At 37.1% G+C, this 12,052-nt stretch overlaps 1 protein-coding gene across 2 annotated transcripts in view; it reads right to left on the reverse strand.

Annotated features, from left to right (window-relative positions):
* Positions 1-12,052, reverse strand: part of LOC126377543 (uncharacterized) — a 394,831-nt gene that overhangs the window by 309,315 nt on the left and 73,464 nt on the right. Inside the window, exon 1 of one of the 2 annotated variants that reach the window (XM_050025335.1) lies at positions 10,608-10,618. The exons of the other annotated variant lie outside the window; for it this stretch is intronic. The gene's annotated coding sequence lies outside the window, so the exon portion shown is untranslated. Of the gene's footprint in view, positions 1-10,607; positions 10,619-12,052 lie in introns of those variants that run through there. 2 annotated transcript variants of the gene reach the window in all.

Consider the following 12,052-nt stretch of genomic DNA (forward strand, 5'->3'; position numbering starts at 1 on the left):
TTTGAGACATCAAACTTCAAACGCATAATTAAAAAGTATATTAATTATCGTGTCAATTGTAATATTGTTGTCTTTATTTTTTCCTTGTTTACTTATAATACCGACACACAATAACATAACTTCACGCCTGGAATCTCTTATGGGGTGGGCAAAACAACAACTTTTTCATTTCACCGATTTTGTTGAAGAAAAGCATAATATCCGAATAATAATATGATTGTGTGAAGATTTACGAGTACTTTAGCTGTTCTCCGGCCAAGTACATAAATAGCCTATATACATACCAATGCTGGGCACAGGCCTCCTCTCAATCAACCGGAGAGGGTATGGAGCAAACTCCACCAAGTAGTCAATGCCAATTGGGGCAAATCTACAATTCTTCTATCGTTTGGGTTGTGAGGTGGATTACCAACCCCACCAACCCTGGTGTCAGGGTTACTAATGAGCTGCCAAAGGCCCCTGACATGGCTCATGTGACGACTACTTACGTACATCAGTAAGTAGCAACCGGAACCAACAGCTTAACGTGCCTTCCGAAACTCGGATCATCTTACTTTTGGACAATCGTAACCAAACTAGGGATCACAAAGTGATTTTTGTGAAATGTCCCCACCGGGGTTTGAATTCGGGACCTCCGGACCACTGGACCACAAAGAAATCTGCAATAAGTCACGTCAACAATATTTAAAAATAAACGATTAGTAGTTTTAAAGTTGGAGCGGAAGGCAAGAGGAAAACCACTGCCATATTTTCCCCTAAAAAAGTAGCAAGGAGAATGCTACGCCGTCAAGATCGTTCGCGTTGCTCTTAAATTAGTGATGATGAGCTTAAGAATAGTCAAACAAAAATTATGTCAAATAGCAATATTGTTTCTTAGGTGAAATTAGTATGGCCATTTTGAACTCAAAGGGAGGCTTAAAAAACCACATTGAAGCAATTCATCTAAAAAAGCAATATTGCTATTTGACATTTGTTGACAATGCGGACTTATTTGTATTATGCGTAAATGTCAAATAGTATATTAGGTATTGCTTTTTAGATGATTTGCTCTTTTAATGTGGCTTTTTTAACCCCGCCGGTTAGATTTAAGACCGGTTAACAATCCACGGACACCGGTTTTATATCAACAGTTTATTCGTCCAGTGCATCTCTAAACCTTTCTTTGTCAAATACCGTTTCTATACCTCTACATTACTGAATACCGGTACGAATATAGCGACCGATGCCACTTTGTCGGCAAACGGCGGCAGGATCAAACGCTCAGTCAAACTTCAAACTTAAACTTCACAGGTAACCGCGTTTTTTGTCTGCACGCCATGTCTGCAACGGGATAGGCAGGTACGTTAATAAATTACAACTTAGTCAAGTGAAATGTTTTATAAGAAATGTAAAAACGATACATTTTTATGGTATTTGTATAGTACCTACTGAGATTTGACGTCATCAATAATTACGGTCAAACGTCGTTCTCGTTGTTAAGTACCTAATAGGCTAGTTTCCAACTAGTCAAATCAGTTACTTTTTACTAAACGTCAAAACACGAAATTACTATGGAATTTGTATGAAAAAGCACTCTGTGACGTCATAGAAAAACGTGACAAAATGTCGGACTTATTATTACGTTTTTCTTGATTAAAATTCATAAATAAGTTTAATAGAAAAAAGAAAATGTTTTTCGTTAGTTTTAGATGTGTCTTTATTTAGTACCTAATCAGAATTTCATAATTTATCTTGAAACTTGTACACGACCCAATTCAAAATCGTAATTATGTCACAAAGAATAAATTGGATTGTTTTTGATCATCAGACTGGCTTCTATTTTCAAATAGACGGTTATTGATGACTTTATAACTGTGTGTTGTGTATTCCATTCAAATTCCATAGATTCTTTTTTCTTTGTATTACGTTATGAAAAAGTTACTCATTAGATTCAGCCGTCATCTAGCCTCTCAGCATTAGCGCATAATGTCCTTTTCCCAAAGTATCCTTTCTGGAAAATTTTGCATATTGAATGAATAAATACAAACAAAGAACAGGGGGGTTGAAAAGGCCACACCGAAGCAATTCATCTTAAAAAAGCAATATTGCAATTTTACATTTGCTCATATAAACAAATGTCAAATAGAAATATTGCTTTTTTAGATGAATTGCTTCGATGCGGCCTTTTTAACCCCCAGATACCTAAAGGGAAATACTAAAAACTGAAAGTATTAATGTGTGTGTGTAAGTATTGCGTGTGATGATCGTTTCACTCACATTTTTACATCGGCTTCTACGAAATACCTCAGTACATTCTAACCTATTTACATCCCAAGCCAAGCCGAAATCAGACCGCTTCATGCTTACAACCGAAACACGTTTTGAATTTAAGTAAAAACATTCACAATTTTAAACCCACCCTCGATTATCTGTCTCTACTTTAATGCTTTAGTGAGAAAGGGACAACATATAAATATGCATGCTGTCCTTTACCGTTAGGTAGCCATCTAGAGACCTCTACATATAAACGACTACCTGTTTTTCCTAGAAGCCGCGACCGTTTGAGCAAAGGACCCATCTAAACTTGAAGGTTGCTTTGACACAAGTTCTCTTGGAAAAAAAATATATCCAGAAATTGTTTTCAATGTTTCAATCCAAGTATCTTCAGTCATGAGCATAATGTACCCACTTTAGGACTCTGTCGCACTAACATATTTGACATTTAGTGTGACTTACAGTTCAATTTGTCAAAAAAGTTAATGTGACATGGTACCGAAGTGTATACATATTAATGCTCGTGACCGTAGTTGTTACATGAGCCCTTGACGCCTCAATATAAACCTTACACTAGGGTTGATGCATTCGGTCATTGATCCGAAAAGTTTCGTTTCGTTTATAGAGTTGATACAATAGGGTATTTGACTTCAAAAGATAAATTATGAAATACTAATCTAGAAATAGAAGCCAGTCTAGGATGATCAAAAAACAATCTCATTTTACTTTTCGACTTATTTTCGAATTGTATTTATGAATTAAGTAACAATGAGTACGACGTTTGACCGCTTTTATTGATGACGTCACACACACGACAGTATTTCCATACAAACTTCAAAGAAAATTTAGTTTTGAGGTTTCGTAAAATGTATCTTATTTGACTAGATTGTCAAGTAGCCCATACGAGAGAATATAAGAATAGAATAATTTTAGAATAGAATAGAATAATTTTATTTGCTTGGATACATGGTTGTTACAAGATGGTCACAATTTTATGTATAAGGATCTCATGATCCACCAAGTGTATGGCATGCAAAAACTTACAAGAAATGAGATAATCATAAATTATTACAATAATTATTACAATGAAAGACATAATTAACAAAATAATGTCAAAGAAATTAATATACAATATTACAATTATTTAAATTGATAACATTCAATGTCAATTATTACGGAATGTCAACGTGATTAAATAAATATATCAATTAATTATTATATTACACTTATAGTCAAAATAATCTTTAAGGCTATAAAAATTCATTTCTACTAGCCACTTACGCAGCGTTACGCTAAAACACTTTGCCCGAAGTTCTCTAATGTGACTGGGAATATGGTTGTAAACCGTAATGCTCATAATGTGACAATTTTTCTGGCTAAGTTTACTTTTGCATAGTGGCAAAGTAGCACGACTAAGTAAGAACGACTAAATAATGGATCTGGCTATTTTTTACTTTTATGTATGTACCAATACCACTCTTCTTCTTCTTCTATCGTGTGGGTTGTGAGGCGAATTACCAACCTCATCAACCCTGATGTCAGGGTTACTATTGAGCCGCCAAAGGCCCCTGACATGACTCATTTATATGACTACGTACTTACACAGTAAGTAGTAACTGGGACCAACGGCTTAACGTGCCTTCCGAAGCACGGATCTCGTCTTACTTTCGGACATTTAGGTGATCAGCCTGTAATGTCCTAACCAAACTAGGGACCACAAAGTAATTTTTGTGATATGTCCCCACCGGGAATCGAACCCAGGACCTCCGGATCGTGAGCCCAACGCTCAACCAGTGGACCACGGAGGCCGTTTCCAATACCACTAATATATGAATTGCTTCGATGTGGCCATTTTAACCCCCCTGGTCCTGCGCTCTACCGTGCGCTTAGGTATTTATTACGCGGCAGGGTCCGGAGCTCTAAGAAACGTTTTTTTGTAGGAATAGTGTGATATTGAACTGAATGAATAGTAAAATTCTTATAAGTCGAGGCCACTCTCGAAAGTGGGAACGGCTATGCTGTTTATTTTAACAATTTAGTAAGTAGCTGTTTTTTTACGTGACTTACAAGTATTGTAGGTTTGCCACAGATGGCAATACCTAGGCTAATTTCGAATTCTGATTACTAAATAAAGATAGATCTAAAAGTTACGAAAAACATTTTCTTTTTAAACGGTTTTTTTTTTTTTTTTAATTAAGATGCGTTTGCTCTTGACTTCGTTCTTCTACAAGAAGAACGGACGGACGGAACATACGGTTTTATTTCTATTCAACTTATTTATGAATTTTAATAAAAAAAAAACGTAATAATAAGTCCGACATTTCATCAAATTCGAAGTCCCTAGAGTTAATAATTACTATGGCGATAGAACTCTAAAAAAAATACTTCCCTACTTACTGAATAGTTTGCCTGAGAACATCCGTCTAGAACCAAATAAAAGTAAATATAAAAAAAATACATAAACAACACCTTCTAGACTCGTGTCCTAGCTAACTTATTATTCCTAGTTAACTTATGTTATTAATTGACTATTAGATATAAGTTCATATTATTAGGAGAGACTCTTTCCTGCAGACAAACTGTTTAAACAGTTTTGCAGGGCATTGATAATTGTATTTTTAGTATTAAGATTTAATAAATAAATAAATAAAATAAATAATCACGTTTCTCTATGACGTCACAGGTTGCTTTTTCATACAAATTCCGTAGTAATTTTTTAGTAAAAAGTAACTGTATAGACTAGTAGGAAATTAGCCTATTGTAAAAGGTGCAAATCAGTTTCGCCAAAAAATGCAGACACGTCAGTGCGACGAATTATGTACTGTTGTTGGCTACGGGTCTTTTTGGCGGGAACGGGACGGTTACTGTCTTCATTGAATAATCGAAGTGGCGTTTTGTGGTTAATGATCGCATTAAGTTAGTCGGAAAACATTCGCGATAGTTTTATTATATCGGAATATTCAATAAACAAAGTGTACCTATATATTTTCGCTTCGTGCCAACTAGCCGCTTTATAACTCAAAAGTTTATGCGGACTTTTGAGTTAATTCGTTTGGAGTTCGGAGTAGGAGTCTGCTCCGAGGGTGTGGGCTTAGGTTTCATCATTCATCGTCATCACCTTTCATCATATTAATCATATATACTTAACTGGTTCCCCAAGATACAGACACAGTCTGTTGAAATGCCGCTGTTTTTACTTAAATTGTAAAATTGGCCACAATATTGTATTTAACAAAAATATCTTTGTAATGTGTTTGTGCAATAAAGTTATTATTATTGTCATTAATAAAAAAAAGACATAAGACATGGCTGTATGGGCATAGTTCCCTTTGCCTTGTCCTTCGCGGAAAACCAAAACAAAAAAAAATGTTGTTGACTACTTGTGCTTACCAAACAATCGCGAGTTTTCTCACAAGATACGTACGAGTACATGTACAGTACTATGTTTGTTTTTGTCGCCTGTTTCTAAAGCCATTGTGTTGTGATCATTAGAACCGTTGGAATGGAACCCAGGTACCATTCTACTTCCAGCGATAATGCAATGGCTACAAAGTGTTAAGGTTGTCTATAAGAAACTGCTTTATAGGCCTTTTATATTATTAGGAGCTCGGTGGCGCAGCGGTAAACGCGCTCGGTCTGCGATTGTTGAAGTTAAGCAACTTTCGCAAAGGCCGGTCATAGGATGGGTGACCACAACAAAAAAGTTTTCATCTCGAACTCCCCCGTGCTTCGGAAGGCACGTTAAGCCGTTGGTCCCGGCTGCATTACATAAACAGCCTATATACGTCCCACTGCTGGGCACAGGCCTCCCCTCAATCAACCGGAGGGGGTATGGAGCATACTCCACCACGCTGCTCCAATGCGGATTGGTGGAGGTGTTTTTACCTGCGGCTAATAGCCGGGACCAACGGCTTAACGTGCCCTCCGAAGCACGGAATCATCTTACTTTTTCGGACAATCAGGTGATTCAAGCCTGAAAAGTCCTTACCAAACAAAGGACAGTCTCACAAAGTGATTTCGACAATGTCCCCATCGGGAATCGAACCCGGACCTCCAGATCGTGAGCCTAACGCTCTAACCACTAGACCACGAAGGCTGTTACTAGACCACGGAGTTTATCTATGATAATTACGTTGAATAAATGATTCCGATTCTATTTCATGGGACTTAAACATAGCTGACGAGGTGGTGTACTATACACCTCTGTCTACCCCTTCGGGGAAACAGGCGTGATGCTATACTGTGTTATTAGCATTGCGTACGGTCAGGATACTAATATGTATACAACTTGAAACCATGTCACATTAACATTTTTAACAAATTAAACCGTAAGTCTTATTAAATGTCAAATATGATAGTGCGACAGGGTTCTAAAGTGGGTACATGATACTGCTCATGACTGTACAAGTATGTGAGTAGATTAGGTGTTTGTAGTATAGTAGGTACATTTTCTGCGTCTGCCTCTTTTGCTCTAGGCAGTACACCATCTTTCTGCCCTATTGTCATATTGTTGCTGCGAAGAGTGGAGAAGTGCGGATTTGACTAATCACAGCGTTCGAGAGAGCGAAAAACGAAGACGCTCTGTCACTCACTCCCTCACGGTGATTGGTCGACTCCTGGACATCTCCGCTCCTCTCCGCACAGCTCTGCGTCAATGAAAACGCAGCCTAAGCGCCTTGTTGAAAAATCACAATCACACAAAATCACAAACCCTACATTTAATTCAATGAAGGACTTTCCAGGCTACGTTTCCCAAAGATCATATAGATGGCGCTATCAAGATTTAACGTTATTATTACATATTTTCTCAGTACTTAGGTCATTATTAAAAAATAAAATGTAGGTATTCTTCAATATTACTAACTAAATAATTAAGTTTTCTTTGGAAATCAGTAAATTTAATACAAAAAGTATAACTCAAGGAGATTCGCCCAATCCCGTCAATCTCGAATCCCGATCCCGAAAAATTAAACGAGATCTCACGAGTTGTGGACAATTTTTCCTCACCTTATAGTTGTCTGGAAGAAATCGCCTTAAGCGATAAGGCCACCATTTGCAATGTACTTAGTTAAGAGACTTTTTGTAATTATTTATTTTTATTTTGGTGCAATAAAGTGTATTTGTATTGTATTGTATTGTATTGACAATTGGATATTTGACTGGATCAAAGATAAACTATAAAATGCTAATCTGGAAATAGAAGGCAGTCTAAGATGATCAAAAATCAATCTCATTTTATATTTCGACTTATTTTCGAATTTTATTTATGAATTAAGTAACAATGAGTACGACGTTTGACAGCTTTTATTGATGACGTCAACGGACAGTATTTCCATACAAACTGCAAAGCAAACTTTCGTTTTGACGTTTCGTAAAAAGTATCTCATTTGACTTGGTTGTCAAGTAGCCTGTTGTCAAAAATTACATTTTCATAGGATGCAACGTTTAGTTCATAATATATTATGGCCGTGTGCAAAAAAGTCCTTGCTACTTGATAAAAAATACTCGGTTTTTCTGACGATCCAATGTCAAATACAATAAACGACGCTTATGAAGCCCTATTCTATTCTAAGTTGTGAACTCGAACTTTACTCGGCTGCGTTCTCAGTTGAAGCGACCTTCGTACAAAATCGGTAATATTCTTAGAAGGCCCCTGAACCTTAACTCGGGTTTACTCCATTAAGGTTGATGTAGTTGTCGTGGCCAGGGGGTTAAAATGGCCACATCGAAGCAATTCATCTAAGAAAGCAATATTTCAATTTGACATTTGCGCATACAAAACAAAGTGCGCAATGCAAACAAATTTAATGTCAATTGCAATATTGCTTTCTTATATGAATTGCTTCGATGTGGCCATTTAAACCCCCCCGATCGTAGAGTTGATCATTTCATTATGTGTTCGACCATTTCATGAAATGGTCATATTTTATGAAATAGAATATCACTGGTTGGCCACATCATGATGTAGTTTGGCCAGATCAATGAACACAAAACGTTTAACGATATGAGCAACTAAATGCATGAAATCGCTTTAAGCGATAAGGCCGCCATTTGCCATGTACCTAGTTAAGTCTTTTGTAACTATTTCTTTTTTATTTTGGTGCAGTAAAGTATATTTGTATTGTTTTGTATTTATAATGCATAATTACTTCATGATATGGCCAAACGTTAGCGATCATATCGTAAAATTAGTAACATTATGATGAAATGAAGATGAAATGGTCGAGCATATCATGAAATGATCAATTCTAAGATCAGGGGCAATTTGGTGTTCATTACGTAGCTAATTTAAATCTGCAAAATATTTGTGTTCACACTCTCCGCAATGTACATCAAATTGTCTTTGTAATTTACAATTGTAAGTTTTATGAAACAGACCCCTGGCCACGACATAAGCATGACGTCATTATTCATATTATGTTGGCAGTATGATATGCTCGACTCCAGTGAGTAAAGTCCTCAAATCGAGGACGTAATTGTCAACTTAAAATACCAAAATGCTCAGTTGAGAGTCGAGTGGAGGAAGTTTCGAGTTAACATCTTAGAATACGGGTGTTAAAGCCGTAGTCTCCAGAACCTTGACTCACTCCTATCCAACACCTACTTTATTACAGTACCCATAAGACTCAATTTCCACACATTTTGAAACTCCTGACTTTGTTTTTATTATTGTCCAATCGATCTCTACATTTTGCAAAGATGATCTTATATTGTATGCAATAACGTTGATATTTCCACGCTCAAACAATTGTTTCATAATACAAAATTACATTTGCGTTTGTATTCGTTCTTAAAGTGATGTTCTTTAGGTCTAAATTGAACAGTTTGGTTTCTTTTAACAGAATTATTCGCGTACGCTTCGTGGGCTCAGTAGCAAAACTGATCAGTTTTGCAGTTGCCTTGGACCGTATGCCTGAGTCGTTAAGGTGTATTTTGTATTTTATCAGTAGTATTAAAGTTCTACCCACATAAAGAGACTGGTTAAGTCTACTTGAGATAATAATCTGAGTTTTGCCCGGTAGTTTCGCAACGACCCTAATGTATGAAGCAAGACGGGTATTTTATAAGCAAACACCTGTTGCGTTTCCGCCTTATTAATTGTTTTCCTAACAATAAAAAATATTTGCCTACGCAAAACATAATATAATATCTTACGTCTCCTACTACAAGATAGTAGGCTGAGCTGTAGGCCATCTACGGGGTCCACAGGTGGCGGATAGTGGAACGGCCATCAGATATGATGGTGAGCTGCGAATATAAAAATAAGCAGTCCCCGACCAAACAGCGACAGGATTAGCAGAACGTAGTGGGTAGCTCACTGGGACGGGCTAACCTATAAAATGTTACTTAGGTTCTATGACGATCTTGTGACGTAGCGAATAGGCGCCGCTACTTCAAAAGCGCACCCCTGATACCGGGCAGCAGCGGTATCAGTACTGGTTGGAGGCCGAGGAAATGGATTCTGGTAGGGCTCTAGCTTGAACATCACCGATTGAGAAATTGGTCGGTGTACTGTGGAACGGAAGGCGCCCCGATGGGCGACCACCGTTCTATACGCCCTATCTATGGAGTAATGGCGATTACTCCACCGACAAGAGCGCAGCTCCTAAATAAAGAGACGTATCCATCTTAACTTAAGACTTCAAAGGTCCAAGTCACTGTGGTCCTGTGGTACGCCCGCTTGCTTCTCAAACGGGGAGCTCTGATTCGAACACCGGTACCAGACTTGCACCAATGTCCCCGATTCCTGCAGACACCTCCTAATTTTATTTTAAGTTATAGCCGTCATTTTCTTATCCGCCGAAAAGGAAAGGGACGGATGATTGTCAACAAGTTAATTTTAAAATTAATGAATACCCTTTGAATAATAATTTTAAAGTGTATGATGATGATCTCTCCGACCGATTTCGGCCATGGCGACCACTTCGACTCCTAGTCGGCACGACGCGACGCTGACGCGCCCGAAGATGGCTTATGTAGCCTATCTTGAACTCCCGCGCACAGTGAGGGCACCTGAGCACACCGTTTTGGTAATTGATGAATATGAAGCGATTGATGAATGTGGAGGAAGCAAAAGAAGTGTGTCAGGATCGAAGCAAATGGAATTCTATAGTCTCCACTTACTTGTGGGAATTAGGCGAGTTTATGTATGTAGGTATGTCCCAAACGATCAGAATATGCTGCAAATGTTCTCTGCAAGAAGATAATCATAAAGAAAATTGTATCTTGAAGACTTTTTATGAATGAACTTGCATTCATCATAGGTAATATCACGGTCTGTAATCCTTAATAGGGTAGGTAGAGTCACAAGTAACTAGAAAACTTGTTGCAGCTAAATAAAAGAGGGGCTTAATGTAAAATAAAAGTCACTTTCTCTTCTTATTTAGACCCTTCGTCCGAAGGTTGTCTGAAAACAAATGCTTCTAGCAAATAAGTTCTATTGTTCTTGTCTAACTTTTGTTAATTAGTCATGTTTACCCGGTAAGCATGAAAAAATATTTTATTATAATTGCTATTCTATATTCTATAGTAGGTCTTAGTCGGCAAATGCAAAAGCATCGTTCCCTTAAGTAAATAAAAGACCAAAAAAAAGGGAACGTAATAATTAGGAAGGTATTTAAGTTTAACTATTATATTATTTCCAATTGTCTATACTTTAGAACGGTTTATTTTACAGTTCAAATTGTTTGATTGCTGTTTTGTGCCGCTAAAGGACAAACGGTTATTGTTAACTACTTATTATATTTAACTGTTTAGAAAAAAAAGGTTAAAAGTCCTTGGGCCAAATGCAACTTTGTACTTACTGACACGCAAGCATTGCTGTAACCATTATTATTTGTCAAGTTAGTTGTTTAACCGACTTCTAAAAAGGAGGTTAGCTATTCGACTCGCCTATCGACAATAAAGGTAATACTTTAAAATGTAGAACATTGATAATATTTAGGGTGTTAGTGACATCGTAACGAAAACTTTGAGGGATCATTCAGACCATGACTCTTGAGTTGATATCAAGTGGAAATTTCAATCACAAAAATATACTCATACTCATTTATTCATACAATTTTTAAATTTTACATGTCAAATGTCTACTTATAAATATCAAGTACCCATAGTTAATAATACATAATAATATCAGTGATGTCAACATATTATCTATCCATTACAGAACTCATCCATGTTATAAAAAGCACATTTAACAAGCCATTCTCTTAGTTTATTCTCAAATTTGAAATCGTTTTCACAATTTTTTATGTCGGTAGGGACTCAAACTATAGTACTAAACTATGGGACTCAGGGACTATAGTCAGTGGCGGATTTACCAGTAGGCTGAGTAGGCTGAAGCCTAGGGCGGCAGATTTTAGGGGGCGGCAAATTTGGCCCAAATTTTTTTTTGTCTTACAGAAAAAATAAATTAATATTATATACACAAAGAAAGAAGTGACAAGAATTTTAACATTTTAGTAATTCACAGTAAACTGAACATTCTTACGTCTGTACGGGCTTCAACCGAACATATTTTGCTAACTTTGCGCCGTGCTTTTGGTAGCGCTGCGCACTCGATTATAATTAGTGTGTCAATATGAAACGGTCACTCAACATAAAGGATACGTACTAGCCACGAGCGCTAATAGACAAATTAATACTTAAACGAATCTTTGAGTTAACGATCAACTCCTACAACTGCAACTGAAGGTGGAGCGACGAAGCCGGAACCCAGCTTTGGCCCTTACATCGTTTGGTCCTTCGAGCTACTAGTGAAGTGTTGTGTTAGTGACTGTGATAGCGAATCGGTGCTTTT

This window comes from Pectinophora gossypiella, chromosome 23 (assembly GCF_024362695.1).
Source record: "Pectinophora gossypiella chromosome 23, ilPecGoss1.1, whole genome shotgun sequence".
Lineage (NCBI taxonomy): Eukaryota > Metazoa > Arthropoda > Insecta > Lepidoptera > Gelechiidae > Pectinophora > Pectinophora gossypiella.